Raw genomic sequence first — 11949 nt, 5'->3', positions numbered from 1 at the left:
AATCCCAGAACCCTGGGAGGCTGAAGCAGGAGGATTGCAAGCTCCAGTCATGCCTAGCAATTTAGTGAGGCCCTACTGCAAAATAAGAAATTTTTAAAAATACAGAAAGAAGGCTGCTTCCTAGAAATATAGGTGTTGTTGTTCAATACAGCCATAGCAGAATTGGCAGGAAATGATTAAGTACCCATAAAAGCACAGCCTGATTCCCTAGGGACACAAGGATTAGAAGAGCTGACATATCCACAGTGCTTAGAGCCCCAGTGTTCTGGAAGATGGTTTTTTTTGTAGTGAATGATGGGCTCACCAAGCCAGGCTGCTTAGTACCAATTACTGCTCAGTATGTGGAGTCCTCTAGAACTAGGGTTCTTAGAGGATGGTGGGTGCTGCCCTAAGATTGGATGGAGTGTCCCAGTTTGTGTACTTGGGAGTAGACACTGAATCAAGGATTTCAGTAGAAATGGTTTGTCTACAGGTGACCAGGCACAGAGGAAGAGGAATGGGTGATGTGATGCTCAGAAAGGAAATGAGCCAGTAATAAGCATGTCACTGCTGGGGATGTGCTAGCACAGGCCTGTAATCTGGCACTTTGTCAAACCTCAGGCAGGAGGATTGTGAATTTGAGCCCAGCCTGGGCAACTAACCCACTTAGTGAGGCCCTGTCTCCGAAGAAAAACTAAACAGGTCTGGGCATGTAGCTCCTTGAGAAGGTCCTGGGTTCAATCCCCGGTACTGGAACAACAACAAGAAGTGGGTGTTACTGAGCATCATGAGTAACTGAGCCTCAATCTCATGGGTTCTCTGGGGACAGGGCTGCGCTCCAGCCTCAGAGCCCTAGGGGAGAAGAATGGGATATTTGTCCCCTAGCTCCATGCTTCTTTGCCTCAGGGATGCTCCCAGGCATAGGTATCTTTCTGGGATTTCTAGACCCCCTGTGAGTCACCGACAGGTATTTGATTCTTACTTGTGGGTCTTGAATCCTCAGGGGCACCAGAGCTATTGCTAGAGGTTGGAGAACTTTTGCACGTTATGTAAATACTGTAATTGCTCAGGTGGATACAGGAGTGCCCCAGTATCCCCACCCTATCTATACAGTCATGTACCATTTTGTAACCAGGTAGGATCTGAGAAATGGATTGAGAGGTGACTTCATCATTGTGTGAACTCCATAGAGTGTGTGCTCACACCGAGATGACCATGATGTCACTCAAGAATGCATTTTATGGGGCTGAAATGTCTTTTTTTGACACATCACTGTATTATGTTTTTCTGTACATCCATATCCCCATGATAAAATTAAACTTTATCATAGTAAGAGGTTAGCTAATGATAATAATAAAGACTACTAATAAAAAAGGGCAAATAAAAATATACTGTAATAGAAGTTACTTAAGATATCTGAAATTTCTGGAAGTTTCCATGTAACATTTTTGAAACACACTGGACCACAGGTAACTGAAAGCACAGAAAGTGGGGATTACTGTGGATATCTTGTGAGGATGAGTAAGCTCTTAGTAGTGCTGTGTATGTGTTGAAGTGGAACGTGGAGATGCGATCTGTTTTCTCAACTGCTTGAAATACAGACCATGCTTTATCACTGAAAATCTCTTTACTTTCAGTAGATAGAAACCCAGCTCAAATTGGCTTTGCTCCAAGAAAAATATTTGCTTTATATGATTGCAAAGCTAAGTGGATAGGTCAGTAAAGATAGGTCCAAGAACCTTCACCACATCACCAGGAATCTCTTTCCATTTGGGGACTTTGTTTTTCCTTCTCCTTTCCTTTAAAGTCAGGATTGCCCAGTGGTGCCACAGAATGCCTTCCAGCAGAGGATAAGCCCTTTTCCCATTGGCCTAGCTTAGGTCACGTGACCTCCTCAGAATTAATCATGGACTCTCTGATTGGCCAGATTGTGGTCAGTTGCTCATAGTGTCAAGTAAGGTCATCTGCTCCCTGACATGTGGGCTGAGAGACCCTTCTTTGAACAGTTCCCCAAAAGAGAACTGGGGAGCAGTTACCAAGGGCAGGGAACCCGGCCCATAACTGTATTATAAGCAGCATAAGGCATTCTCATGTGATAAAAACGGACCTTGTTTTGGAAAATGTTAGGATCTAGGGCAAAAGGTACTGGAGTCTTCTTATAGAAACATATAGTTTCTTGGCTTTGATGTCTTGTCCTTCCGTTGTCTGGTGAAATCACTTTGATTATGTAAACCTCTCAGGAATCCTCCCATAGAAAAAGCTGAAAATAATTGAAAGGAAGCAAGGACCCTGTTATGGTTTGAATCTGTGTGTGCCCCCAAAGCCTCAAGAGGCCATGGGGCAGGCTTTTAGTCTTCTGATGGGTGTGAGAGCTACACCCACCCTGGGGTGGATAGTTTGCATATGTAAGGGAGAGGAAGAAGCTGCTTGAGGGCATTCCTCCCCCATTCCGCCCTGGTGTGTGCTTTCTGCTTTTGCTGTGTTCTGTCACCATGAGCTGCAGCCCTCTGCCATGTGCCACTCTGCCTTGTAATCTGCCAAGTAAGGACTGAAACCTCCATAAACTGTAAGTGAAATAAACTCTTCCTTCCTTAATTTTGGGCATCAGGTATTTTGTCCCAGCAACGAGAGAAAAGTAACCAAGACAGACCCTGGGGAGGGAGACAGGAGGAGACAGAGGGGGCTCAGCTACCCTTGGAGAGAGGTTCAGGGAAGTGTCTCCCTCCAGCTGGCCCTCTGGACTGCTGATGGTAGATTCTTTTTGTTGTCTTTTTTATTTACTGCATATTGATTTTACAAAACATCAGGTCTCACTGTGGCATTGTAACACATGAATATAACATACTTTGACCATATGCATCCCTGTTACCCTGCCCCGAAGGGTAGGTAGTTCCCATCTGCTCAGCACAGATGAATTCTAGAGCCCAGGAGATGAGATAAAGCAGCAGCGTGAGTCTCTGCTGACTGTGCTTGATACTCTCTTTAGATTTGGACACCGGACTGCAATAAACCAGCTTGAACAAAAGCCCTTATCCAGTGCTTTGCATTCAGCAGGGTAAGCGGAATAGACTGTGATGAGGCATATTATAGCTGTAACTCAGTTTGAAGGGTGAGTTAGAGCTCTGAGTAATGACCTGGAGAGAGGTGTGTCAGATGTGCTCTCTCTTTCAATATATTATGGATGGATGGATGGATGGAGAGATTTATAGAGATGGATAAATATGGACATAGATAGATATAGATACATTGGAGGGGGAGCAAGGTATGTAAAGGCTTTTTGAGAGGAAAACAAAATCTCTCAGACTGGGGATATAGCTCAGTGGTACAGCACCTGCCTGGCAAGCACGAGGTCCTGAGTTCGATTCCCAGTTCAGAAAACCCCCCACAAAATCTCTCACGTAGGTTTCCATGAATGGTGTGAAAGGATATACACCAAACAATACAACAATACACATAAGTGTTTGAAAGATATTCATGGAAATCAGGGCTTGAAGAAAGGGTATTAGCTTGTTTACTTACTAGTCCTATGTGTTGGAATCTTTATAGTCAATGCATGGCATTTTTATACACACACACACACACACACACACACACACACACAGAGTTTTACATAAAACATGCAAAATGTAAAAAGAGGAAAAACATGTTGCATTTCAGACAAACCTCCAAACACTAAACTTTACAGATTTATATTACTCAATACCTCTGTCTTATCAGAAGGGTGGGTGTGGGGGCACCCAGGAAGGTCACACAGGTTGGTGGGTGGGGAAACTGAAAGGGACATGTTGTTGTAGGTTTGCCTGCATTCTGGTCAGCCTCAAAGTTCTGTTAGTGAAGGAAATCCTCTCAGGCAAAATCACCCACACAGAACTTGTCGGGTTAATGGCACTGGGAAATCTGCAAATCAAAAGGCTCCTTGCACATGATACTCGCATCACAAATAGGATTAATCAATATACACGATGAATAGCATCTTAAATTTTTCTTTATTTTTAGAAACTTTTGTTATAGTAGCAACACTTAACATGGGATCTGCCCTCATCACAGATTTTCTACTGTATGAGACAGTATTACCTATAGGTAGATCTGTAGAGTTTGTTCATGTCTATTTTACTTTTACCTAAGAAACATTTGCTATGGTGTAAATATGAACTGTCCCCTAAAGACTCATATATTGAGAGTTTGATCTACAATGCAGCAGTACTCAGAGGTGGGGCCTAGAGAGGTGATTAGAATATGAGTTGCATCTCATCAATCTATTGGTGAGTTCCAGGTGAATGGGGTATCAGGAGGTGGGGTCTAATTGTAGGCAGGGGATCATGGGAATGTAACCTTGGGAAGTATATCTGGTCCCCAGCACCTTCTTGTCTGACTCTGCAACTTGTTCTGCCTCCTGACTGCATAGGCTAAACAGCTTTCTTCTCCTGTACTCTTCTGCCATGATGTTTCTGCCTTGGAACCAGCAAACCATGTGCTGAATCTTCTGACACCATGAACCAAAATAAATCTTTCTTCTTTTAAATCGTGCAGGTCAGGTACTTGGTCATAGTTACAAAAAGCTGACCAATACAAGATTACTAGCTAAAACACAGGACACTCCAATGTGAATTTCACATAAACCATACTTTTTTTGTACTATTAGTATATTTGAAATATTGTCTTTTCCATTGGACTAGCTTGGGTCATGTGACAGTCTGAACTAATCATGGAATCTGATTAGACTGTGACCACGCACCTCACAGACTATGAACTTATACTAAAGAGTCATGCATTTTAAAAAATGATCTTCAAATTTAATTGGGGGCCTTAAATTTTTATGTTTGGGTCAGGGAGTTGGGGCTTAGTGTCACAGCTTCATGTCTAAGAGTGCACCTGAGTTTGGAGAAGGGACCCATTAGGGCAAATCCTAGAAACATGAGTCTTGGGTACAGAAATGGGTGTGGAGGATTTTAAAGATGTCTCGTTGAATGATGTATATGCCACTCAGTCCCCTTTAGAGAACATAAGTAAAAATGTGGGGACTTGGTGGGGTTTCCAGTTGAGGGCAACACTATAGCAGACTTTGGTCCAAAATGACCCCATTGTGGAGCTGGGAATTTAGCTCAGCAGCAAAAGCGCCTGCCTGCCAAGCGCAAGGTCGTGAGTTCGGTTCCTGGTACCGGAGAAAAACCAAGAAAAACCAAAATGACCCCATTGAAAACATTCCATAGCATTCATCCTGGGGCCCTTTACATGGGCAAGGAGGAGGCGACAAAGACCTTGGTTCCCCTTTTTGCCAAAGTTGAAGAGCAGCCCAGTAGTTCTCCAAATTGAATTCCATATGATGGGAAAGAGTCCATTTCAGTGGGTGCCATTGTGCAATGAAAATCATCTTCGTGGGGAAGGATGTGTGATTGTGATTTTTAGGAGTCTTAAGGCTTTGTCAGAAGCCATGCTGAGGGTGCCATCTGGTGGTTTGAAGACGTCCAGGACTCTGGGCTTCTCTGCCAGTTGAGATTCATTTCAATAAATATTTAAGAATGCCTGCTAAGTGCCAGGGACTGTGATAACACCACAAATACTAGCGTTAATAGCATAGTTTAAAAGTGGCAATTTCTTCTTTTTGAAGATGAAGTGCTGGGGTGCCTAGGGTCTTGCATAAGCTCAGCGTAAGATCTATCACTGAGCTGCACCCCTAGATGGAATAGCTTCTTTCCAAAACTGAAAAATAAAATTGAAAAATTTCCTTCCTTTTTTGTGGTACTGGGGATGAAACCAGGGCCTTGCATCACAAAAGCTCTGCCAACAAGCTACATCCTCAGTCTTTTTCATTTTTAAAAATTTTGAAATAGGGCTTCTATACTTGTGATCCTCCTGCCTCAGCCTCCTGAGTATCTGGGATTGCAAGTGTTCACTATTGCATCCAACTCTTTCTAAATATTTTAAAATCTGAGGTTTGTCAAATCCTTGGTTGTAGACTGGATGGATATGGAGGGTCAGGTGTCTATGTGCACGTGTGTGTGTGTGTGTGTTTGTGTTTGTGTATGTGTGTACCCTTATATATATTTTGGCAAATTCTCAATTTTAACAATAGCTAATGGAGAGCTTGGCAAATGAAAAAGACTTTTGCACTCAAATATGTCTAGCATTGGGCAAAATAATTGCTTAATCAAGTAAAGATATGACACTGATACTACAAGGATACAATAAAGTGGAAATATTTTACCAATAAGACTCCAAGTGCTGAATGGTCTCTGCTTAAAAATCTTAGCCTATGAATTATGTTGACTTCAGTTTGAGGAAATCCACTCATTCAGAAATATAAGTAATTACACTAAAGAGGGGTGGACGATGAAGGGGCTTACAGGAACAACAGGACAACCTCAGCTGTAGACTTTCAGAGGAGGCTCATATGTAGATCACATGGGTTTGTATGGATTTGGATGTGTTTTATACTAACCATGCCTTCCTGGGGGCAGAGGGCTTCTCCCTCAGCTCTTCCGTCCTGCTCTGGACTCTTTGGCATGGTGGGTGGGAGATTCAGTGAAGTCCCTGCAGGATGGAGTTGGAAGGTAGGCACTGACTCCCTGTATGGCTATTGCATCTTGTGGTTTTTAATGTCACTCCGGGTTGCAAGTAGCCACTAAAACCATGAAAAAAGTCAGGTGCTGGACTGGGACCATAGCCCAGGGGTAAAGCACTTACCAAGCAGGTACAATACCCATTCCAGCCCTGCAAAAAAATAGTCTCCTTACATTTTCACTGTGTTCCCAGAGGTGAGGACATCCATGAGGTCCTTCTCTTCTAGGAATGGCTCATCTCCTCCCAGATTTTTAACTAATGTGAGTATTTTTGCCTCCCAAAGTCTCTCTACTTTGGGGTTGTTTTAAAAAAAAAGCTATACTTTTCTTTCTTTTTAACTTAGCCATCTTGTTCCCACTGTTAGGGTGGGAAGAATGATCTCTTGAGCCTTTTGCATCTTTTTTTTTTTGGTTTTTCTCCGGTACTGGGAACCGAACTCACGACCTTGTGCTTGCCAGGCAGGCACTTTGCCGCTGAGCTAAATCCCTAGCCCCGCCTTTTGCATCTTAACTGGGTGTAGATGTCCACTAAGTGATTGTTGAATGAATAATTCTAATTCTGACCCACTCATGGGAACTTGGCATCACCAAGTTTCAAAGGGAGGTTTTAATGTTTTTTCTGATTTCTGATCTCTATTTTATACATAAATCAATTCAGCTACAAAAACTAGTAGCTAACGTTCCCACTATTTTTGTTGTTGTGTGTGCTCCATATTTTGTGCTATTTCAGGTCCGAGAAAAGACTGTGTATAGATGGAGCAATCTTTCTTTCCCTATCTCTCACCCCTTGGCCTTCTCCCAGTCACTGGTGGAAAGACTGAACATGAAGGGTTGTTATAGTTACTTTTTTGTTGCTGAGACAAAATACCCAACACCCAATGTTAAAGGAGGAAAGGTTTATTTCAGATCTCATCTGTAGAGGTTTCAGTCTGTAGTCAGTTGGCTCTAAGGCAGGGTGGCACATGGCAGAGGGACAGGGTAGGAGAGAAACAGTCCATGGCAAAGTAGGCCAGGCAGAAGGCAGCCAGCAGTGAAATAGCCAACGGCAAGCAACAAGCAACAACAGCAGCCCTCTTTCTGATTCTTATATTCTATCCAAGGTACACATCTGTAGGATGGGGAGCACTCACACACAATGTAGGCCTTCTTATTATCCACACCCAGAACGATGCCAAACCAATCAGTGGACTGATTTAGTAATCACACACCCTTAAACCCAGCAGCACACACTCTAGATCAAGTCATCTTTGAAAAGCCCCACTTATGACCACATGAAGATTTGGGGGGACATCTAGACACAAGCCATAAAAAGGGTCCAGGAACAGCAGTTGTGGAGCCCCAGTTTGGTCCAACTTGTCCTTTGGGTCTATCCCATTCATATTTTTCTTTTTCCTTTCTTTTGGTCACCACCTGGAGAATTGTCTTGTCAAGTGGATACAGGTCTGGGAACAAGTGTAAACTAAAAAGATATAACAGTCTTCACTTCAATTTCTGTCTTCACTTCAATTTCTAGAATTGTCCTAGGATGATATTTTTGATGGTTAACTCTCAATCCCATGTGTATGTAGGGAAGATTTTATGGCACTTGAATATTCCAGGACCACGGATAGAGCTCCCACATAAGGACACCACTGCAAAGAAAGCCCTGCTCTATCCAGTCAACTCGTCTTTTGTGTAGTTTAGAAAAACAATCCGTGAGAAAGCAAACAATGATGAATGAAATAACGTGTAAGAAAGTTGCATGAAAATCTGTGTTTTTCTCACCCTGCAAATCGATCTGTCATGTTAGTGAGTACGGAGACTCCCAACCAATTAAAGGCAGATTAAGAAGCAGCTACAAAAGTCTCAGGTACCTTGTAGGACACTCTTGATTTTTATAAAAAATTATAAGAGAAGAAAGAAGCTGGGCGTGCTGGTGCACACTGGTAATCCCCACACTTGGGCAGCTGAAGCAGAGGATTGCTGTATTTGAAGCCAACCTGGACTACATGATAATTTCAAGGCTAAAATTGTATAGTGAGGCTCTGCCTCAAAAACAAACAAACAAACAAAACAACAACAACAGAAAAGAAAGCATCTCTTTGTCCAGATGAAGAATGGATTAACCACAAAAATTTTAAGTACAATCAGAATCTCATTATTCTGACCTCACAAATGAACATTATTTTAGCACTTTATGTTCTAAAGCTCGGGGGCTAGTACTCAATCAGTTTCCTTCATCTTTAATGAACCTACTTCACCTATTTTGAAGGGGACCATTTATGGAAGATAAAGGCAAAACATAGCTGAAGAATCCCATTCCCCTTTGTTGACATCCTTTATCCATATACAATATCACTTATTTTCATCCTGTGAATATTTCCTCCTATGTAACATTTCTAGTCCCTTTAGAATTTGCTACAGTTTAGATGTTGACCATCCCCCAAAGGTCTATGTGTTCAAGGCTCAGTCTTCAGCTTGGTGTTTTCAGGAGGTGCTGAACCCTCCTAAAAGATGGGGGTGAAAGGTCATTGGGGGCTGTATCCTTGAAAGGCACTGTGGGGCCCTAGCACTTCTCTTTGTCTCTCTTTGCTTCCTGGGTGCCATGCAGTGAAGGAAACACAGTCCTCCTCGACCACGTGTTCCAGCCATGATGCATTGCTGCAGCACAGGCCCAAGGCAGAGGGTCCAGGTTACCATGGAATGAGGCCTTCAAAACCATTTCATGAGCTATGAAAGCCTTTGCTCTTTGTGCACTGATTATGTCAGATATTTGTTGCAGTGATGGAGAGCAGACTAGGTCAGTATTAGCAGTAATATGATTAATCTCTAAGGCACAGTGAAGCACAATGTGGTCACTTGGATATTTCCTTATTTGGGAAAAGATTCAGTGATCTTAAAGACACATATTGCTGCTGTGTTACTGAGGAAGCCTACTGGATTCAGCCATATCAATCGAAAGTTTTGTAACCTTTAGGAACTTTTCTTTTAAAAGAAGAATGATCCTTTGAAAACCTTATTTAAACCGTTATATTACTTGATTGAATTTTCATCATCATCAGAAGAAAGATCTATCTGAAAGGACTTGTTTGGAAATCTTTGGTGTTTTACATTTCTATTACGCAGTTACTGATTTATGTTTTCTAGGCTCTCCTGCACTCGATCGCATTACTGAGGTGTCCACAGCACAGGAGCTGACCCAGAGGGTGGCAAATGTGGCTAAGGATGGACGAGCTGACTGAAGGTTGACTGAACTGATTGGCAACTGACATGGGTGATAATGAGCATGACAGGTACCGTGCCAGCATCACTTTGCCACTCGCTATGCCTGTGACCCCTGCTTGGATGCTTTCCACCTGCAAACCTAAGTAACTCTGAGAACAGAGGATCCTGGAGATGCTGAGGAGTTGTTACCTCACAGATACAACTCTTAATTAGTGACGGTTGGGAATTGGTAGATATACAATCCCTCAGATGGAACAACCCCGAGGCTTTCAGTTCACCACCTCTCAGAATTACACAGTGGCATGGAGCCGGGGTGTCCTCAGGAATAACCTGCTTGATCAATGTCCTCCACGTCTTCCCTCCCCTCCTTGCAGTGCTGGGGAACAAACCCAAGGCCTCATGCATGCTAGGGAAGTGCTTGACCACTGAGCTACATCCCCAGCGAAGCACTTTTCAGTCTTATTTTCCTTTTCAGCCTACTTTCACACTTGTCTACTGGCACTCTATAGAATTAACTAGAAAATGAATTATTTGCACTTGTCTTAAGGCTTACTTCTGGGGAACACAACCTAAGACATTGGTTAAGTCCAACTGCCATTATCCTAAGAAGTGTGAACACTGTCATCAGTTCTCACCCAGAAAGAATAGCAGCATCACTGCGAGGCTTCTGTAGGGAAGCCATAGATCACCTACTCCTTAGAGGCATCCCCTGGTATTTATAGAGCTTTTGGGCTTGATGGTTAATTGTAGTCAATTTGACTGGGCCAGAGGGTACCCAGACACTCAGTCAGACATTATTCTAGGATTGACTGCCATGGTGGTTTTGGATGAGATTAACATAGGGGCTGGTTGGCTGGGTAAAGCAGACTGCCCTTCGTAATGGCAGTGGCCCTCATGCAATCACCCATATACCACAGAAAGGGGGACCCACCCATGAGTGAGCGAGATTGTTATCATTTAGATCTGAAACATCCTCCCAAAGCCTCATGTGTTCAAAGGTGGAGTTTTTGGAAGCTGATTGGATCATGGGACACTGTACTCATTTGTGGTTTCATCCCCTGGTGAGCTCAGAGGGTGAGTGTGCTGTTGGGAGGGCGGGCCTTATTGGAAGTGGTAGGTCCCTTTGGGTGTGGCCTGGAAGGGTGCATCTCCCTCCCTGGCTCTTCCCTTTTCTCTTTGCTTCCTGGACACCATGGTGTGTGCAACTTTCCTCTTTCAGATCATTACTGCCAGGCCATTCCTTCCTTGGAATTGGTGAGCCAGGGACTGTACCATGAGGCAAAATAAACCTCTCACCCTTTAAGTTGTGGGTTTTGGGTATTGTGTTTCAGCAATGATGGTGTGACTAAGACATTCCTTCCTGTCTTGGGCTAGGACATTGGTCTTTCATGGTGTTTGTACAGGACTGGGAACACTGATCTTATGTTTTGGGTTGGCCGGTCTGGGACTCATGCCGCTGCTTCCCCTGCCTTCAGCCTTGGGTGCAGTGGAGTCATGTGTCAGCTCTCCAGCTTGTGACTGTGAGCCTTGACACTTTTCAGTCTGCACAACGGCATGAGCCAATTCCTTACACTGGATCTCTGCGTGTGTTTTAGTCAGTATGACCCCGCCCAGTGCCTGGGACACACACATATGCGTGCACACACATGCACACTGAGGGAAGGAGGGAGAGAATCTAATGAATTGGTTCATGAAATTTATATACCTACTTACACATTTTATTGATTCTATTTCTCTGGAGAGCTTTGACCAATACTGACTTTGGTACTGAGGAGTGGGGTGTTCTGCTCTTGGTAGGCAATTAAGGTTAAAGAAGGTCATAAGGATCATATGATGAGACTGAGGCATTTTAAGAAGAGAAACTTCTTTCTCTCCCTTCCCACGCCCCTGTCTTTCCTCTCCCTATTTGCTATGTGGAGTCCCTGCAAGAAGGCCATCTGCAAGCCAAGAGGGCAGCCCTCAAAGAGAAGTGACTTGGCTGCCACCTTGATCCTGGCCTTCTACATATCAAGAACATTGGGAAACAGTCTCTGCTGTTTAAGTCTCCCAGTCTGTGGAACTTCATCGTGGCAGCCTGAGACTGGGGGAAGGGGATGATGTGTTTGATGATGGAAGTCCCCTGAGCTCTGTTTTATTCTCAACATCCCTTCAATGTCCCTAGGACCACTGTGGATTGGGGAAGTCCCATCTTGGCCTTTAAACTATC

Source organism: Chinchilla lanigera, unplaced genomic scaffold (assembly GCF_000276665.1).
Source record: "Chinchilla lanigera isolate Chin_1 unplaced genomic scaffold, ChiLan1.0 scaffold00054, whole genome shotgun sequence".
Lineage (NCBI taxonomy): Eukaryota > Metazoa > Chordata > Mammalia > Rodentia > Chinchillidae > Chinchilla > Chinchilla lanigera.
This window is presented reverse-complemented; position numbering follows the sequence as displayed.